Here is a 20770-nt window from a genome sequence, read left to right on the forward strand (position 1 = left end):
GTAAAACAAAACCTAAGAATTGTATTTAAAATAGTTTTCAGAGGAAAATGCATATGTTGAAAAACATAGAGTATATATCAAAATAGAAAAAAAAGGAGAGGATTAAAAGAAACAAAAAATTAAAATAACAGTCTACTTCTGAGAATTGAATGGAACTTGATAAATATTCATACAAATCTAAAATATCTATTGGCCAAACAATAAAAAGGGATTTAACTAGCACAGTGAAAGAGATAAAAAAATTTGAGCCAGTCACAATCAAAATATGAAAGATTGATAGTGGGAGGGGAAGATAATCCTAGGTCATTTGGATTTTCAACTAATCAACTGAGATGACTTTATTAAACTCCTACTCTATGCCAAGCAGCATGGAGTCTGGTGAAACAAAGTCAAAACACATTTATTCTAAATAATTAGTATTCTATCAGAGGAAACAAATGTACATGTGTAACATCCAAAAATGGACAGACAAAAGCATTTTGAGGTAGAGTAAAAAGTAGTATCAGATGAGTGCCACTGAAAAAGTTTTAATATGGGGAGTAGAATGTAAATCATCTTTAAGAAAACTATGGATTCTTTTTAAAATTTTATATTTCTTATTATTATAGCTTTTTATTTACAAGTTATATGCATGGGTAATTTTTCAGCATTGACAATTACAAAACGTTCTGTTCCAACTTTTCCCCTCCTTCCTCCCCACCCCCTCCCCCAGATGGCAAGTTGATCAATCCATGTTAAATATGTTAAAGTATAAATTAAATATAATATATGTATACATGTCCATACAGTTATTTTGCTGTACAAAAAGAATCGGACTGAAATAGTGTACTATTAGCCTGTGAAGGAAATCAAAAATGCAGGTGGACAAAAATATAGGGATTGGGAATTCTACGTAGTGGTTCATAGTCACCTCCCAGAGTTCTTTTGCTGGATGTAGCTGGTTCAGTTCATTACTGCTCTATTGGAACTGATTTGGTTCATCTCATTGCTGAGGATGGCCAGGTCCATCAGAATTGATCATCATATAGTATTGTTATTGAAGTATATAATGATCTTCTGGTCCTGCTCATTTCACTCAGCATCAGTTCATGTAAGTCTCTCCAGGCCTTTCTGAAATCATCCTGCTGGTCATTTCGTAAGAAACAGAACAATAATATTCCATAACATTCATACACCACAATTTATTCAGCCATTCTCCAATTGATGGGCATCCACTCAGTTTCCAGTTTCTGGCCACTACAAAGAGGGCTGTCACATTCATGCACATACAGGTCCCTTTCCCTTCTTTAAAATCTCTTTGGGATATAAGCCCAGTAGTAACATGGCTGGATCAAAGGGTATGCACAGTTTGATAACTTTTTGGGCATAGTTCCAAATTGCTCTCCAGAATGGCTGGATGTGTTCACAGTTCCACCAACAATGTATTAGATCCCTGTTTTCCCACATTCCCTCCAAAATTCCCCATTATCTTTTCCTGTCATTCTAGCCAGTCTGACAGGTGTGTAGTGGTATCTCAGAGTTGTCTTAATTTGCATTTCTCTGATTAATAATGACTTGGAGCATTTTTTTTTAATATGGCTAGAAATAGTTTCAATTTCTTTGTTTGAGAATTGTCTGTCATATCCTTTGACCATTTATCAATTGGAGAATGGCTTGATTTCTTATAAATTAGAGTCAATTATCTATATATTTTGGAAATGAGGCCTTTATCAGAACCTTTGACTATAAAAATATTTTCCCAGTTTATTGTTTCCCTTCTAATCTCGTCTGCATTGAAAAATATGGATTCTAAAAGGAGGAATTTATCTAGGCTTGGGAGACTAGTACAAAGCCACAGAGATGGTTAATAAAGCATCATGGAAAAAAAGAAACTTAGACGGCTACTTTGCTAGAACTACAGCCTTCATGGGTGAAAGTGATGTGTACCAATGCTGGAAAAAATAGATTGAAGCTACACTAAGAAAAGATTTGAATATAAAACAAAGGAGTTTATAATTTAGATGAGTGGTTAAAGGAAATTGATGAAATTTATTGAATAGGTGATATAGTCAGATCTATACTTTGAGAATATAATTTTTGCAACTGCTTGGAAGATAGACTGAGGGGGAAAAACTTGATATTTAGAGATCGATAAAGAAGGCATAGTTCAAGTGAAAAATGATAAATACATGAATTGAGAAAGTGGCTATGGATAGGTAGAAGAGAAATAGAAGTATCAATGGAAATATCTGATAATCGAAAAGATTTGTGAAGTGAAAAACAGTAAGGAAATGAAGATTAAAATGGGAATACTGAATTAAAATGGAAATACAAAACTGAATAAATGGAAGAATATGGTGCTTTCAAACAAAATCCTAGATTTCAGAAGAGAGTTAAAATGTTGGGGAGATCATGATTTCTGTTTGGACATGTTGACTTAAGATGTCTATGGGACATTTAAATGAAATATTGAATACACATTTGATGATGTGGGAAGAGAGTTTGGAAGAGAGAGTAGTGCTGGATAACTAAATCTGGAAATCACTTGCATAGAGAAGATAATTAAACATGTGTAAGCTGAAAAGGTCATCAAGAGAAATCACTTCTAGGTATAAATTTTATGATGATATAAATCTATGTTCCCTTGATTTTGTGTTATCTATTGCAAAACAATCCTTACTACAAATTATTCTTTAGGTTTGGCAAATAACTATAACTAAATTGTTCCTATTTGCAAATGACATGATTACAAACATTGAAAACTCCAGAGAATGATTGAAGATACTAGTTAGTAGACTCACTAATATCAGAATGCAAAATTAATTCACAAAATAAGCAATATCAACAAAACCTAGTTATAAATAAGACATGAAATTGTGATAAAATAATTTTTAAACATATATAATACATATTTAACCAATATCATATTGATTACTGTCTTGGAGAGGGGGGAAAAAGGGACAGAAAGAGGAAGAAAAATTTGGAACACAAATTTTTACAAAAATAAATGTTGAAAAGTATCTGTACATGTATTTGGAAAAATAAAATACTATTAAAAACATATGCAATATATGGAAGTTAACTTATTAAAATAAAGGAAGAAATTGAGAAAAAAATCAAGGAGATACTCATTGTTTTTCGTTAGACCATTCCAATATAGTAAAATGCTGTTTCAATCTACATTGATTTATAGATTTAGTACTATGTCAGTCAAATTACCAGAGATTACACAGAGATAGACCAAACAATAAGAATTATTTTGAAGACTAAAAGACTTAGGAATTAAAAGACAATAATTTAAGTAAATAACAATGAATGATAAATAACATTGTCAGATGTTAATCTATATTATAAAGTAGTAGTAGTAAAAATAATTTGCTGCTACTTAAAACATAGAGAAAGTAGGTCAACTTAGATAAATGATCTCCAAATTTTTTTGGATCCGGCATCCCATTAGTCAAAAAAATAGTAAGGATGTATGTGTGTGTGTATATATATATATATACACACACACATACATCCTTGCTATTTTCTCTCTCTCTCTCTCTCTCAGAGAGCATAATATAAATGTGAATTAGATAAATAAAGAAATTATACACAGAATATAGAATATACACATATAGATACATAAGTATATGTATGTGCAAATATATAAATAATATGCATTTATGTGTATATATTTTTAGTATACACACATACAGTGAAAGAGGGGGGACAGAGAGGAACAGTGAGAAAGAGGGTCAGAAAATAAGTTGATTGATAAATATAGCTTATCTAAATACATTAGCATGTATTTATCATAAAAATTAATTTCTCATAGATTCCAAAATTAACATTGTGAGAAGTAGCTCGAGAGAGAGAGAGAGAGAGAGAGAGAGAGAGGTTATAATAATGGAAATAAAAAAATAAAGGAACTATCACAGAAAGGAAAATCCAGAATGGCACTATAGATAATGAAATATATTGTGCCTAGTCAAGGAAGAATCAGATAACTATCTGAGCTGAATACCATATTCATCATCAAGCATATTCAATTGGATAATTTTATAATTTTTTAAAAAATTGTTACCTTAGAAGATTCTATTTAGGGGGAATAATTTGGGAAGGGACTTATTTTCAGGAATAGCTCTATGTTTTCAAGGGAGCAATAAAAATATACATCATTAAAAAGCAGTTTGACTGTTCACTGATTTTTTTCTCATTAGTGTGTGTACACATACACCTGTGTATGTATATTTGTGTGCATATAAAACTTCTTAAGCATACACTGAAGTTGAACAATGATTTAGTAATGGATATGAAAAGCACAATTTTATCTATGTAAAAGTGATTTTTTTTTTTTTTTTTTTTTTTGCACAAACAAGATCACTATGTCAGAATTAGAGGAAAACTAATCATGGTGGAACATGGGGGGTGGGTTGGGACTGTAACTGGTAGTTTTTTTCAATTTCCCACATACTTTTCTGTTCTTTGTATATGAAATCAATCATGTTTGTTGACTGCCAAAATCATCATAAGATAAAGAGATAATAACAAAGCAACATCAAAGAGTAGGGGTAGAAATAATAAAGATACTTAAGTTGAACATGGAATTCCTACTGATAAAATTATTATGAACTAAAACTAAAAATTTATGTTGGGGTAAGAAAATAATAATAATTATATTGTTATTTATGTTTATTTTATTTATTATATTGTATGTTTATGTCTATAGATAGTATTATTTTTCCAGACATTGTGGTAAGTGCTTCACAATTATCTCACTTGATTCTTACAATCCCTCTAAGAAGTAGATGTAATGATTATTCCCATTTTACAAATAAGAATGTTGAAGTACACAAAGATTAAGTGATTTCTATATTGTCCTATAGTTAGTAAATATCTTAGGCCAGATTTGAACTCATTTTCCTGATTCCAGACCCTGTGCTCGTGCCATCTAAAGTATTTTAAATACAAGGTTCCACCTTTATCTTGTGAAAAGCAGGGTGTTACACGGAAGGTTTATAAGCAGATTATTGCAAAAATATTATTTTGGAAACATAAATTATATAGCAGGTAAAAAAGAGTGTAGTATGAAGTGACTAGGTACAGACTAATTAAAAGGAACAACAATCCAAGTATGAAATAACAGAAATCTGAATAATTAGTTGTAACATTGCAAATTTCAAAGCAGATTTTGTGAAGTGATTTTATCCTTTATTAGATTACTTTAAAATCTACATTTTTACATGTAAGTGAAATTAATGATTGATTTAAGGTTTGATTAAGATTTAAGGAGATAAGGAGCATCTCCAATAAATGATCCAAGAACTCAACATATATAGGGACATATGCCTGATCTTTTTACTGCTACTCTCAGAGCAGATAAAAGGGGTATATAAGTACTTTTGACAAATTTATATAGGTGGACGGATTTGCAGTGCAAATTGCAGAAACTTTATTTTACCTGTAGAGAATATCCATATTTGAAGAAAAGATAGTAGTTTTAAGCAAATGAACATTGTAATAATGTATAAACTGTGATTTAACTAGAGTTACAATAGCATTCTATTTTGTTTTTAAAATGTCTTTACCTATAACTGATAGTTTAAGTTGTCCTAATTATTTGACATTTATGTGACTAAATTGTCACTTTACTTTTAGGACATTATTGTAATTTTTGGTCTTTCTAGAAATGAAATACAGCAAAACCTTCTGTACCATTCTTCTATTCCTCTTAGTTACAAACAATGCCACAGTTAAGAGATTCAAAATCAGGTGCAAAATACTATATGCTTCAATATATTTTATTTAAGTGAGAATGTTTGTGTTTTCTAAGTTAGGTGCTGGGAGGGAACAATATGTCCATAAAGACTCAGGCAGAGAAAAAAAAATAATACCAGACTTTTCCCAGGTCTTATATTCCACACACAGATCATTTCTAGTAGACATATACTGTATACTGTCATATTCAAATCTGAGAAAAATGATTTATAGCTTACAAACAAATTCTGAAATGGTTTTGGAAAGTGTGGTGATTTTCTGGTCTAACTTGATTTTTGTGTGCTTTTTTTTCTCATAGATTCCAAAATTAACATTGTGAGAAGTAGCTCAACATACTGCACAGATTAGGAGTCAGAAGACCTGAATTTAGATCTTACAAAGGTACTTGTGTCTTACTAGTTGTGTGATCCCTAGAAAGTCACTTGGTTTCACTATTCAGTCATAAAATGAAAAAAAAAAATAATAGTCTGGCTTTTTGGGAGGAAACTTGTGTCAGTGTTGGAGCATAATATAAATGTGAATTAGATAAATAAAGAAATTATACACAGAATACAGAATATACACATATAGATACAAAAGTATATGTATGTGCAAATATATAAATAATATGCATTTATGTGTATGTATTTTTAGTATACACACATACAGTGAAAGAGGGGGGAGAGAGAGGAAGAGTGAGAAAGAGGGTCAGAAAATAAGTTCATTGATATATATATAGCTTATCTAAATTCTCAAAATCTGAAGCATTATATATTTGAAAATGATACTGTATTAAGTGCCAGCATTAAATCCATCTTCAATTTTTTGTCAAATAATTGCGTGGTATTGGAAATGAATAGGGATGGATGAATAAGGATGCTATACACTCCCACAAATTAGGTTGACAGCCTCATACATTTTATTGGATTAGGAAGCTGCCAAGATTACTGACTTGCCCAAGATAACACAACAAATATGTATCAGACATGGATCTTAAAACCAGGGAAAAAGTAAAACCAGGTTAAGATCTCATTAAATAATAGCAGATAGTTCTCCCAAAAGATTTTGCTATTGTTATTGTTATTTTTGCTTGTGCCTTTTTGCCTCATTTATACTTCAGAAAGAAATCATGCTGAGATTTTTTTGGAGTTAAATGAGTAAATAAGGTCACATACCTGGCCATGCTTTTGAAAATAACATGTTTTACTTTCACATACATTTTATTTTATAGATAGGAAGATGCAACAATTCAAAATATTTCCATTTTTTCAGGTTTTGTGATCTAGGAATTATTTTTTCTTATTAATTTTTGATCATATTATATAGTTAACTATCAGAGAGGCATTTCTTTTCTGCAAGTATCATAATGAACATAAGATTTGAAAAACTATAATTTTAAAAAAAGAGTGAATAAGTACAAAAAACTGTGGGCCCTCCGAAAGTCATATGAGATGACAACAAAGAGACAAGTCAGAAAGATGAAAAGAAATTATGTCTTCTCTTTAACTGAAGTTTTTAATTTGCCATTTAATGAGATTAAATAATTAAATATATCTGGAGGTCTGGGATGGAACAATTATGAAAAATAGTATGATTCATCTTAAGGAAATTTAAATGGTAGGATGGATGTATCATACATGAAAAAAAATCCTCTAAGAAGAAAATTTAAAGTGACATTTTAAAGGATTTTTTTAAAGATAAAAAGTTTACCTAAAAAGATTCGAAGTAATAAGATGAAATGGACTAAGGTAAAACTCTAATGGGTTCAAATTAAAGAATTCCTATTAATACAGGACACTTAGCATAAAGCTTTTCAAATAAATGACAGTCATTTTTCTGAAAAAAAGAAATAGTGAGAGAGAATTTAAAAAGCCTTAGACATTTTAGCATTATTAGCTATAGAATAATACATAATGGATTCAGAATTTATAATATATGTCATATGGAGATTTTTTTCAGACTATTTGCCTCTGAAATTAAGAAGACTTTGCTTAAATGCAAATCTGTGTGCAGACTGAAAAATGACTATCTTTAGTCAAGAGAAACATCCTAAGAACATCAAAAAGTAGAATATTAGCCTGGAGGAAAGAAGTCAGGAAAAAACATCCATTAGAAAGAAAAAAAAATGTTAGAGGGAATATTTTTCAATAGGTGGGGATTTCTAGGAGAAACAAATCAGGAGGATAAATTTTTACAGGATCACTGGTTCCTAATTTGTCACTGACCCACTCTGTGATTTTGGGAAGGAGTAAAAAATGTGCCTGAAATTATCTCTTTAAATATTTTCCCAATGGATTGGATTATTCCTAGAATATCTTCCAGAATTAACCTGATTAATCCAATTTTGAAAAAGTTTATCCCAAGTCAACTTTGCCTTAACAATTTGTTTAAAAAGAGATTTTACAGGGACATGTATATATACATATATATAGGTTTATATATATAATGTATAAGTATAGATAATATATATGTAAATGTATATATATATATATATATACACACATATCCATGTACCCTATTTGTGCATGTGCACACACATATATGTATATATATCATATATTGATAGCAGAAATAACTGACAACTCTTCATGTTTGCTATTAACAAGTCCCTAGGAAAAAAAAAACAGACCCCCATCACAAAAATATTAGATTAGTAATGTATATTTAAACTTCACAATAATTTGAGATATCAAGTTGTTTCAAAAAACTATAAGTTCTCATCATAATGAGCCATTTTGGTAGCAAAGATAAACACAAGATAAAAATGAAAAAGAAGGGAATGTTTTTAAAACATATGGAAGCAAATCTTCAGAGGGGGAAAAAAGCATTGCTTCACTAACATTCAGTGTCATTAGGAAAATATTTCCCAGGGTATATGGCTAAGTCAAAACTGAATTCCTGATTTCTCTTAGCTTTTTCATTGATAGCAAACTGCCTCTAGTGATTTACTTATTTTTCCATGTTATGAAATGATATTGATACCAAGAAATAAATACAACTCTTGTAAGACAAATAGATGTGTTTAAATGTTTATTACCTTTTAATGGACTATATAATTTTTTATTTAGGGAGAAAAATCAAAAATCTTATTCTACAGAAAAAAATATGTCTTTACCATTAAATGCTTTTTCTTATAATTTGTATTTAGGTAAGATTGAAGTTTTTTTAGACAGCACATTTTCTGGCACATTGTTAGCACTTCATAAATATTTATTGTTTTAATTATCTTTATATTCCCAATTCTAGTCAAGTTGAAAAAGCAAAAAGATACAAATCAAAGGAATATTTTAATTGTTTTATTTATTTATTTTGCTGAGGCAATTGGGGTTAAGTGAGTTGCTCAAAGTCACACAGCTATAAAGGAATATTTTTAATTTTTTTCTGGAAGTTACTCTAGGAGGTGGAGTGAAGATGGTAAAATAAAGTCAGGGATTTTATTTGTGAGCTCTCTAAAACCCCTTTAAATATCTTTAAATAATAATTAAGTAAATTCTAAATCAGCAGAACCCACAAAGACTCAATTTTTGGCCCAAAACAATTTAAAAGGTTTTCAGAAAAGGTTTATTGCACCAGGGTCCATGCAGGGCATGGTCCAGCACAAGCCATATCAGCTCAGATTGGGCCCCAGCAAATTGAAAGTAGCCATTAGGTGCCTTTGAATCAATAAAGGCAACAGCTGCTTCCAGAGCTCCCAGATCTCCTGCCCACAGGCAGTGTGGTGGTCAAATAACAGGTGAGAAGAAGTTTACAGGGGTCTCTTTGTTAGCACTGGGGCAAGACTCTGTTGCTTTGTTCATATTCATATCCAGATCATATTCCTGGAGAAGAGATAGTCTTAGGGTAAGGAGGAGCACTAACACAATGGAGCAGGGACTCTCCTCACATTCCCAAGCCTGAAATGAGTGGTTGTGGGCACTCACAGATCAAACTACTGGTCAGAAGAGTAGTAAACACAATTCTCCTTAGATCATACCACTTTGGAAGACCTGAAAACTTACAGGTCCCTAAAAGAACCTCTGAAAGCAATTGTACAAAATCCCAAAGCTTGGAACAGTGCATCCATCCTGGAAGCAGAGCCCTACTTTAACAAAAAGTTTTTTAAAAAAACAATAAAATACCATGGAAATGAGTAAACTACAGAAAATGATTCTGACCATAGACAGTTACAATAGTGACAAGGAAGATCAATTCACATACTCAGAAAAACATAACAAAATCAAATTTCCAACATCCACAGACTCCAAGAAAAAAGAATTAACTACAGGTCTTGGAAGAGCTCCAAAAGGACCCTGAAAATCAAGAGACATAGAAGAAAAATTGGGAAGAAAAATGGAAATGATGCAAGAAAATCATGAAAAATGAGTCAACAGCTTTGTAAAGGAGAAACACACACACACACACACACACACACACACACACACAAAAGATACTAAAGAAAATAAAAATTTAAAACCAGATTACAGCAAATGGCAAAAGAGGTACAAAAAGCTAAGAATAACTTATTAAAAAATATAACTGGCCAAGTGAAAAAAGTGGCACAAAAATTCACTGAAGAAAATATTTCCTTAAAACTTAGAATTGAGCAAATGGATGTTAATGACTTTATGATGAATCAAGAAACAATAAAATAAAAACAAAGGAAAATGGAATACAATGAAAAATACCTCACAGGAATAACAAAACAAAACAAAACACTGAAATAGAAAAAAAGATCCAGAAGAAATAATAAAAAAAAAAAAATACTGGACCACTGAAACATCATCATCAATAAAAGAGCCTAAACATCATCTTTCAAAAAATTATCAAGGAAAACTACCCTGATATTCTAGTACTAGACAGTAAAAAAAGAAATTGAAAGAATGTACTGATCACTGACCAAAATATATCCTAAAATAAAAACTCCCAGAAATATTATAGGCAAATTTCAGAGCTCCTAAGTCAAAGATGACATAATGCAAGTAGCTAGAAAGAAAACAACTTAAGTATTGTGAAGCCACAATCAGGATAACAAAAAATTTAGAAGCTTCTGTAGTGAAGGTTCAGAAGGATTAGAATAGATAGTCCAGAGGGCAAAGAAGCAGTACTGACTATAATTCTTCAGAAGGGAAATGGATATTCAATGACATAAGGGACTTTAAAACATTCTTGATAAAAATACCACAGCTGAATAAAAAATTGGATAGTCAAATGCAATACTCAAGAAGTGTAAAAAAAGTAAAGAGGAAAGAGGAAGTATAAAGGATTCATTTTAATTACACTGTTTATATTCCTAGATGGGAAGATGAGACTTGTATCTCATAAGAACTTTCTCATCATTAGAACAATTTGAAGGAGTACAAATAGAGGGCACAGATATGAATTAAATATAAGCGAGTGACATCTAAAATATATATATAATTAACGGGTGAGAGAGAAACGTACTTGAGAAAAGGGAAAAGAGAAATAGAAGGGGATAAATTAACTCACATAAAAAAGTCAATTAAAAGCTTTTAAAGTAGAGGGTAAGAGGGAATTGATGAGGGAGAGTAAGTGAACTTTATTCTCATTGGAACTGAGGAAAAGAAAAAAATAACATGCATATTCGATTTAGCAAAAAAAAAAAAAAATCTACCCTGCCCTACACGGAAATTAGGAGGGAAAGGAAATAAGAGGGAGGAGGGTGTGTTAGAAGGGATTATAGATTGGAAGAGGCACAGTCAGGAGCAAAACACTTTTACTTTTATTTTTCAGGGTTTTTTTTTTTTTGTTTTTTTTTTTTGAGAGGCAATTAGGGTCAAGTGCCTTGACCAGGGTCACACAGCTAGGAAGTGGTAAGTATCTAAAATCATATTTGAAGTCAAGTTTTCCTGACTTTAGGTCTTGTGCTCTCTCCACTGAGCCACCTAGCTGCCCCAGAAAAACACTTTTGAAGAGGGACTGAATGAAAGGAGAAAAGGAATCTAATTTTAAAAAGACAGTGAAATAGGATGGAGAGAAAAACAGCAATAGTAACAGTAAAAACAAAAACTTTAAAAAAAATAGGTTTCTCTGCTAAATAAAAGAAAATAGGTTTCTTTTCTTTCTTTCTTTTTTTTTTTCTTACTTTCTTTCTTTTTTTTCTTTCTTTCTTTTTTCCTTTCTTTTTTCTCTATCCTTTTTAAATTTTATTTTTCTTGAGGGTTTTTACTTTTATTAAGGTGGGAGGTCTCTGTTTTCTTTCACAATATGACTTTTATGGAAATGTTTTGCATAAGTTCACATGTGATTTTGTAATTGTGGATGGGGATAAGGAAGAGAACCTAGGACTCAAAAATTTTAAAAACAAATGTAAAAAATTATTTTAAATGTAACTGGGGAAAATATTAAATAAATTAATTAAAAAAAAAACTTTGTAGAGAGTACATTTCACTTTGCCAGAGTTCATAGAGGACTTCACAGTTTTTTTTTTTTTTTCTGAGATCATCCTGTTCATAATTTCCCATAGAACAATAATATTCCATAACAAACACATACCACAGTTTATTGAGCTATTCCCCAATTGATGGGCATCTCATCACTTTCCAATTTTTTTTGCCTTCAGTTTTTTGAAATTATCTAATTAAAAACAAGTTAGAACATTTTTAATATTGCTATAGGTTACTTTGATTACTTTCTCTGAAAACTTTATATTTACTGATCATTTATCTATTAGGGCACGTCTCTTATTTTTTATAAATTTGACTTAATTCCTTCAATGTTTGAGAAATGATTTTACCAGATTGAATAATGGAACAGAAGAAGAAAATACTAAATTTTGAAGGAAATATGGAAAAAAGAAAGACATTAATGCACTTTTAGTGTAGTTGTGTACTTTAATAATTCTGTACAGAAATTTGGAACTATGTCCAAACAGCTATAAAATACCATATCCACCCTTTTATCTAATAATACCACTGTAATGTCTCTTTGAAAGGAAATTTTTTTTTAAAAGAGAGGAAAAGAAAAAGAAAAAAATCTGTGTGCACAAAGATATAGTACTATAAGAAATGATCAGGATGCTGCCAGAAAAACCTGAAAAGACTTGCATTGATGGCTGCAAAATGAAATGCACTGTGAACAAAGTATCAGCCGTGAATGAATTAGCTATTCTCAGTAATACAATGATCCAATAAAATCCTAAAAATGTTAAGATGAAATATGCTATACATCCCCTGAAAAAGAACTGATAGTTTCTGAATATATATATATTAAAGCATATTTTAAAAACTTATTTTCCTTGAAGTTTTTATTTATTTTATTTTTGGTCTGTGTTTTCTTTTATAGCACAATTATTATAAAAATATTTTGTATGACTACACATATAATTGCTTGCCTTCTCAATGAGGTTGATATGAAGGGAGGGAGAGAGAGAACTTGGAACTCAAAGCTTTTAAAATGAATGTTAAAAATGTTTTAAAATGTAACTGAGGAGAAAGAAAATTCTAAATATCAAAAAAATTATACATGATAATTTATTTCCATAAAATTTAATTCTATGAAATTTTCTGAGAAATAACACATTCCTTTCTTTTATCCCTGGAAAAAGATAGAAACTCAGTTATTACACAAATAGGATTTATTTTATATTCTATACAGGGAAAGGGCTTTTCAATTTGGAGTTTTGAAGCCAATTATCTACACATACAACTAGAGAGAGCTAAAAGAGCTGCTACAAATAATTTTTGTACATATACAGCTTTTGCTTTTTAACAAAAATAATCTCTTTTGGAATTCATGCCTAGTAGTGGCATTGTTAGGTCAAAGGATATTCATGAATTTGTATCTCTTTGAACATAAATTATATCTTTTCATCATCATTTCATCAACAGGTATATGACTTATTTTTTTTCATAAATTTGACTCAATACCTCTAAATGTTTGAGAAATGAGACCTTATCAGAAAAGCTTGGTTCAAAATTCTTTCTACATTCTATTTCTACATTCTATTGCTAACTGCATTTCGCATCATTTATTCTATTTTTCTCTCTTTCACCCTGTCAATTCTCAAATGTGTTTTGTTATTGATCACTACTTCCCCAAATATTCCCTCTCTTTTATCATCCTCCTATCTTCCTGTTTCCTATTCTCCTCTGACATTCCTGTAGGGTAAAAGAGATTTCTATACCTATATGTTATTTCCTTTTTGAGCCAATTCATTCACCCTCCACTCTTCTTTCCTTCCACCTTAAAAATGTTTTCTTGCTTCTTATTACTGATAATTTATAGCATTCAACTACTCCTTCCCTTTCTTTCAGTACATTCCATTCCTATCATTTAATTTTGTTTTTTAAAGATATTATCACTTCATATTCAATTCATCCCTGTGCCCTCTGTCTATATATACTTCTTCAAACTTACATAATAATTAGAAAATTCTAATGAATTACAAGTATCATCCTCCCATGTAGGAATGTAAATAAAGTCCTTTATTAAATCCCGTATGATATCTGTTTCCTTATGACTTCTTCATGTTTATCTTGAGTCTTGTATTTGAAAATCAAGTTTTCCATTCAGCTCTGAGTTTTTCATCATGAATGTTTAAAAATTTTTAAAAATTTCTTTGACTATTCACCTTTTCCCCTGAAGAATAATATTCAGTTTTGTTTGATAATTGATTCTTGGTTGCAATCCTAGCTCCATTGCTCTCCATAATACCTTATTCTAAGTCCTGTGGTTGTTTAATGTAGAAGCTGCTAAATCTTTTGTGATCCAGACTGTAGCTCCACTATATTTGAACTATTTCTTTCTAAATGCTGGTAAAATTTGGCTTTCACTTGGGAGTTTTGGAATTTGTCTACAATCTTCCTGTGAGTTTTCATTTTAGGATTTCTTTTAGGAGGTGATCAGTGAATTCTTTTAATTTCTATTTTATCCTCTCCTTCTAGAATATCAGAATAGTTGTACTTGATGTTTTTTTGAAAGATGATGTTCAGGCTCTTTTTCCAATCATGACTTTTAGGTAGACCAATAATTTTTAAATTATCTCTCCTGGATCTATTTTTCAGGTCAATTGTTATTCTGATGAGATATTTCATATTTTTTCCTATTTGTTTTTTCATTTGCTTTATTGAATCTTGATATCTCATAAAGTCATTAGCTTCCATTTGCTCAATTCTAATTTTTAAGAAACTATTGTCCTCAGTGAGTTTTGTACCATTTCACCAATTTTGCTTTTTAAGGCATTCTTCTTTTATTAGCTTTATGTATTTCCTGTCATACTATTCTCAATTATTTTCCTAATTTTTCCTCTTTTTCTTTCTTTCTTTGTTTTTTCTTTGTTTTTTATTTCCTTATTTCTTGGTTTCTTTCTTTCTTTCTTTTTTTTCTTTCTTTCTTTCTTTTTCTTGATTTTTAAAGTCCCTTTTATGCTTTTACATAGCCTAACACCAATTCTTATTTTTCTTGGAAACTTTGGATATAGTAATTTTTGACTTTGTAATCTTTTTCTGAATGTGTGTTATGATCTTCCTTATCACCATAGAAATTTTTTTCTGTTGCCTGCTTATTTTATTAGCTTATTACTGGACTGTTAGCTTTTTGCTAAAGTAGGGCTCTGTTTCCAGGATGGAGGGTGCATTGTTCCAAACTTCAATAGTTTTATGCAACTATTTTCAGAGAGATACTAGGGACCTGACCACAAGCTCTCTTTTCTGTCCTAGAACTATTAGGAGTGTTCCCACCCTACTGTAGTTATAAGGTCTAGTATGCTAAAGCAAAAGTCCTGCTTTGCTGGTTCTGAGCCTGGGACTGGTGCCAGTCCAGGGCTGATATGGCCTGTACCAGGACTGCATGTTGGGAACCCACCCCAGTGTCACAAATATTTTCTATTGATCTTCCAAGTTGACTTGACTGGAAAATGTTCTACTCCATCTTTTTGTGTGTTTGGACGCTCTAAAATTTGTTTAGAGTCATTATTTAAAGGAATTTGGAACCGTTTGGAGTAGAGGTTGGGAAAGTTTCTGCTTTTACCATCTTGGTTCCATCTCCAGCAGACCTTTAATTCCTTAATTGATTTTTACATAAGGAAAATTTTAAACAATATAAAAATGATAAAATTATGCTTTTGGAAAGATTTTGTATAAGGTATGAAGACTGAGATATAATGAGGACTAAGAATATTTTCCTTTTAGTTTATTATTATAGCAGCATGAGTTAAAATTATACCCTGTACTCATCTGTAAGCAGTGGAAGTTGCTGTATGACATGGAATATCATGGAATTGAAATTTTGTTTGCTCTGAGATTTGAATTCAAATATAATTGCTTGTTCATCCATTTAAGGGAAATATAAAAAGTTGCTCAAAGACTGTCTTATAGAAAACAACTGATAGATATAAATGACCAGGAAGTTTGAGAATATAGCCTTACAATGATCTTGGATTCTCTTAATTCAGTTCCCTATTGTGCTATTTTCTGTCTGAACAGGAAATTTTGCCACTTTGTTCTGAGTCTGGCTATGATATCTTGTGAATAATGTGGAATTTTTTATGTGATTGACTATTCCAAAGAATTATCTTTGTATCTATTGCTTTTACTTAAAATTAAATATATAACAAAATTTTTTTCTTCTAGTGTACCTGCAATAGGTCAATCTTTGACTTCAGGATTAGCCCGGAGGAAATAATCTTGACTTGATATTGATATAACCATGTCCCTAACCCACCTTTCACAGCACAGCAAAAGAATTTCAAAGGTTCTTTTACAAGTCAAGATTGTAATCTTGACTTCTACAATCTTGTTTCTACAATCAATAAGCCTCTCTGAGTTATCATAATGAGATTCAACATTAAGATACTATTGCTTTGATTTTTTTTTTTTGTTCTGAATTACTGAACCTTACTATTTTCAATGTTCTAGTCTAGGTAAATAGAGAAATTAACTCTTACACTGGCTATCTCCTTGATTATTAGTTTAATTACATACTTGTGTACAAGATTATTATTAATAAACAGACTCATATCTTTTTCTGAGTGAGGACAAAATTTATACTTGAAATGGAGAATATGACAAAGAATGATGTGATAAAGCTATACAATATTTCAATATATTGGTAAACTTCACTTAAAAAAAGGGTACTCCATTTGGAACTCTGCTATAAAACTGTGTATACCCTTTGACGTAGCAGTACCACTACTGTATCTGTATCCCAAGGAAATGATAAAGGAGGGAAAAGGACCCACACAGGCTAAAATGTTTGTTGGCACCTCTTTTGTGGTACCAAAGAATTAGAAAATGAGTAGATGCCCATCAATTGGGGAATAGCTGAATGAATAAGTTGTGTTATATGAAGGTAATGGAATATTACTGTTCTATAAAAAATGATAAACAAACTGATTTTAGAATGATTCAGAAAGATTTACACGAACTGATGCTGAGTGAAACAAGTAAAATCAGAAATACATTGTACACAGTAACAGCAGGATTGTGTGATGATCAACTAATGAATACTTAATTCATCTCAATGATTCAATGATTCAAGGCAATCTCAATAAACTTTGGATAGAAAATGCCATCTGCATGGCAGATCTAAAAAGGTCTAAAAAGAGAACTATGGAGATTGAATATAAATCAACAAAATGCTATGTTCACTTCTTTTTTCTGTTGTTTTTCTCCTATATTTTCCCCTTTTGCTTTGATTTTCCTCTCAGCAGTATGATTCATAAAGAAATGTGCATTTAAAAAGTGAATATAATGTATAATCAGAAAATAAATAAAAAAATTAAAAGCTCCTGATTAGATTGCTTATCTATACTATCTTCCCAGTTGGTGAAAGAATTGAATTAACATTCTCATTAATTATTACTTATTAGTTATCTTAAAATTTCAACTGCAGTACCACTAAAAATGACAATAGAAAGAGCAATAAATATGATGGTTCTAAATGTAATATTTTAAATTTGAGACATAATAGTAAAACAAAATAAAGCAAAGTTCTGGTTCTTTTTCAGGCCCATTTGAATATCCAGAGATATTTCACCATACAAATATTTAAACACATGGGGTTTACATATGATTTTATAATTTTTATATAGTGTCAGGTTGGATTCACACTTTCATATATAGAATTTCTTTAATTTACCATAGAGAAACTTTTAAATCACTTTTTCTTGACTGACATGTCTCTAATAATAACAAGAGAGAATGACATTTTTTAAAATCAGGTCTTTAAAGATTTTTTCTAAAACTTTCCCTCACTAATTTACTATTATTTATGCAATGTATAGGGCTTAAAGATTAAAGAAAAAAAATACTATCTAAAAACTGAAACTCTAAATTTTCAGATATTTTATAAGTATTTTAATTTGATTTTTATCTATAGATTTGATATTCATAGGGTTAACTCCATAAAATCTCTGCTAGTTTTTACCACATGAACTATTTGCTAGAAGGATAATGTGATTAAATTTTATGTGGATCTATTAAATTATATTGTTTTATTGCTAACATTATCTAAGACACATTCATAAATGACTTGGAACCTGAAAATTCCTTTTTTTGAGGGGGGAAACAATTCTGAAAACTCTACAGAAACAAGCAAGAAGGATCCATTCTGGTAATAATAATAATAATAAATACTCCAGTCACAAAAACCAAGATGTTGATTCAAGGATACATGTCTCTGGATTTGAGTGGATCAAACCAGATAATGGAAGGGCAGCAGTTTAAAATAGATGAGTTTGACACAATTTCCAAGTGAAAATGTTTTCCAGAAACAGACTTCACAAAGTCCACAGGTAATTCAAGAAAATATATTTTAAAAAGTCTGTTGTTTAAATGAACATTAAGATGAATTCCTGTTATCAGATTTTTTTGTCTTTCTACTTATAATATATAAATAATAATTATTTCTAATGGCATCCTGATCTTTATGGAAAATAATGTTGATATTAGATTAAAAAATAAAAAAGCAAACTTGCTTCCCTCCCAAAAATATAGAAAGTGTAAATTCAAGTATTCTTATGTTAGTTCCTCATAAAATTGATTAATTATATTTCAGTCTATCATTGGAATTTCCCCATGTCTCCATGACATCCTTCTCTCTACCTCTGAATGTAAATAGATTTGCCAAATAGTTATTACTATTAAATCAATAACTTTCAAAGTTGTATATGGTTTGATTGATTTTTAGAAATGACCAATAGGATGATTTCAGAAAGGCCTGGAGAGACTTACACGAACGGATGCTGAGTGAAATGAGCAGGACCAGGAGATCATTATATACTTCAACAACAATACTATATGATGACCAGTTCTGATGGACCTGGCCATCCTCAGCAATGAGATCAACCAAATCATTTCCAATGGAGCAGTAATGAACTGAACCAGCTACGCCCAGAGAAAGAACTCTGGGTGATGACTAAAAACCATTACATTGAATTCCCAATCCCTATATTTATGCCCACCTGCATTTTTGATTTCCTTCACAAGCTAATTGTACAATATGTCAGAGTCTGATTCTTTTTGTACAGCAAAATAACGGTTTGGTCATGTATACTTATTGTGTATCTAATTTATATTTTAATATATTTAACATCTACTGGTTATCCTGCCATCTGGGGGAGGGGGTGGGGGGGTAAGAGGTGAAAAATTGGAACAAGAGGTTTGGCAATTGTTATTGCTGTAAAGTTACCCATGCATATAACCTGTAAATAAAAGGCTATTAAATAAAAAAAAGAAAAAAATAGAAATTATTATGAGCCTCAAACCTTCCGCAGTATTTTTTGATTGTTTAAAATTAATTTTTATTATTCTTGTCAAATTTGTTAGTACCTGTACACATAATATTTATAGTATCATGATTTTTTATAAACCCTAATGATTAAAACAAAATTCAAGGTCAATGAAATGGAGAATTACTAAAAGTAGATTTTTGATAGAACATTAACTATTTAATTCTGTTATTATAATGTTTCTTTGCCTTTCTGCATGGTGTCTCTTTTTGACATATACTAAATGTTTCTTAAGTCTCTCCTTTGGTACTCCCTTTTCTCTATTACAAAAAAAAAATCCCCTATTAGATTAAACTTTGAATAATTCCAGAAATTCACATACATCTCTTTGTCCTATCTAATAAAATAAATAGGAGAAGTTTAAGAAATCTGACATTTTAATAATACTAATTTATTAATCAACTAACTGACAAAGAAAATACTTTTCCTTTTAGTCCAAAATAAATGCATACTCTAAAGACAAATTATTTCTTGTGTAATAATTTAAACATCATTTTTCTTTTTCCCAAAAAGTATCTTTTTCTGCCTATCTTTGCATTTACTCTGGGTCATGTAGATCAGAAGGAGAGAAAAGAGATAGAGACATATAGACAGAGATACAGAAATAGACTTTATTAATATATATATACTTAAAGACCTAAATAGCAAAAAAGATCTAGTGTTACACATATATTATATATATGATATTTATATAACTAGAAATAGACATATAGATTGATATGTCTATGTTTATTGAGAAAAACATAGAAATAAATAGAACTCTATCCATCTTTTCTCCATAGACCTTTTCATAAAGTGTTTTACTTGTTTTTGTTTTTTTTTTTGTTTTTGTTTTTGTTTTTGTTTTTGTTTTTTTAGTTCTAGGGCATGGTATTTTTACACAAAAAATTAAATACAAAATAATTTCAGGATATTTAGGGACAAGACAAGGGGAGAAGTTGAAATGCTGGCAATTGGCAATAAATATCAAGATAACCCTAGTATGTACTGCATGTGTATCTGTGTCTGTACATTGCTGTTTTATTGTGGGGAATAAAGAACTTGGTCAGACATCAAAGATACTAAGATCATTCACTGGATCTGAGAGGAACTCCAGTCATCTTGATTTTTGTCTTGTCACTGGACTTCAATGACTTTGGAAGACAGAGTGAAACTTAATGGTTTTTATGGAACTCTGCCACTCTGAAATCCAATTCAGGTACAAGTGCAGACATCACCCTATTATTGAGATTGAGAAGAGGGGACCCAGACCAGAGTCATGAGGTGTAAAAAGAATTTGCCAGCATCTCCTTCTCCTCTCCCCACACCCTATCCACACACCTT

The sequence above is a fragment of the Sarcophilus harrisii genome, chromosome 1 (genome assembly GCF_902635505.1).
Source record: "Sarcophilus harrisii chromosome 1, mSarHar1.11, whole genome shotgun sequence".
In the NCBI taxonomy this organism is placed as follows: domain Eukaryota; kingdom Metazoa; phylum Chordata; class Mammalia; order Dasyuromorphia; family Dasyuridae; genus Sarcophilus; species Sarcophilus harrisii.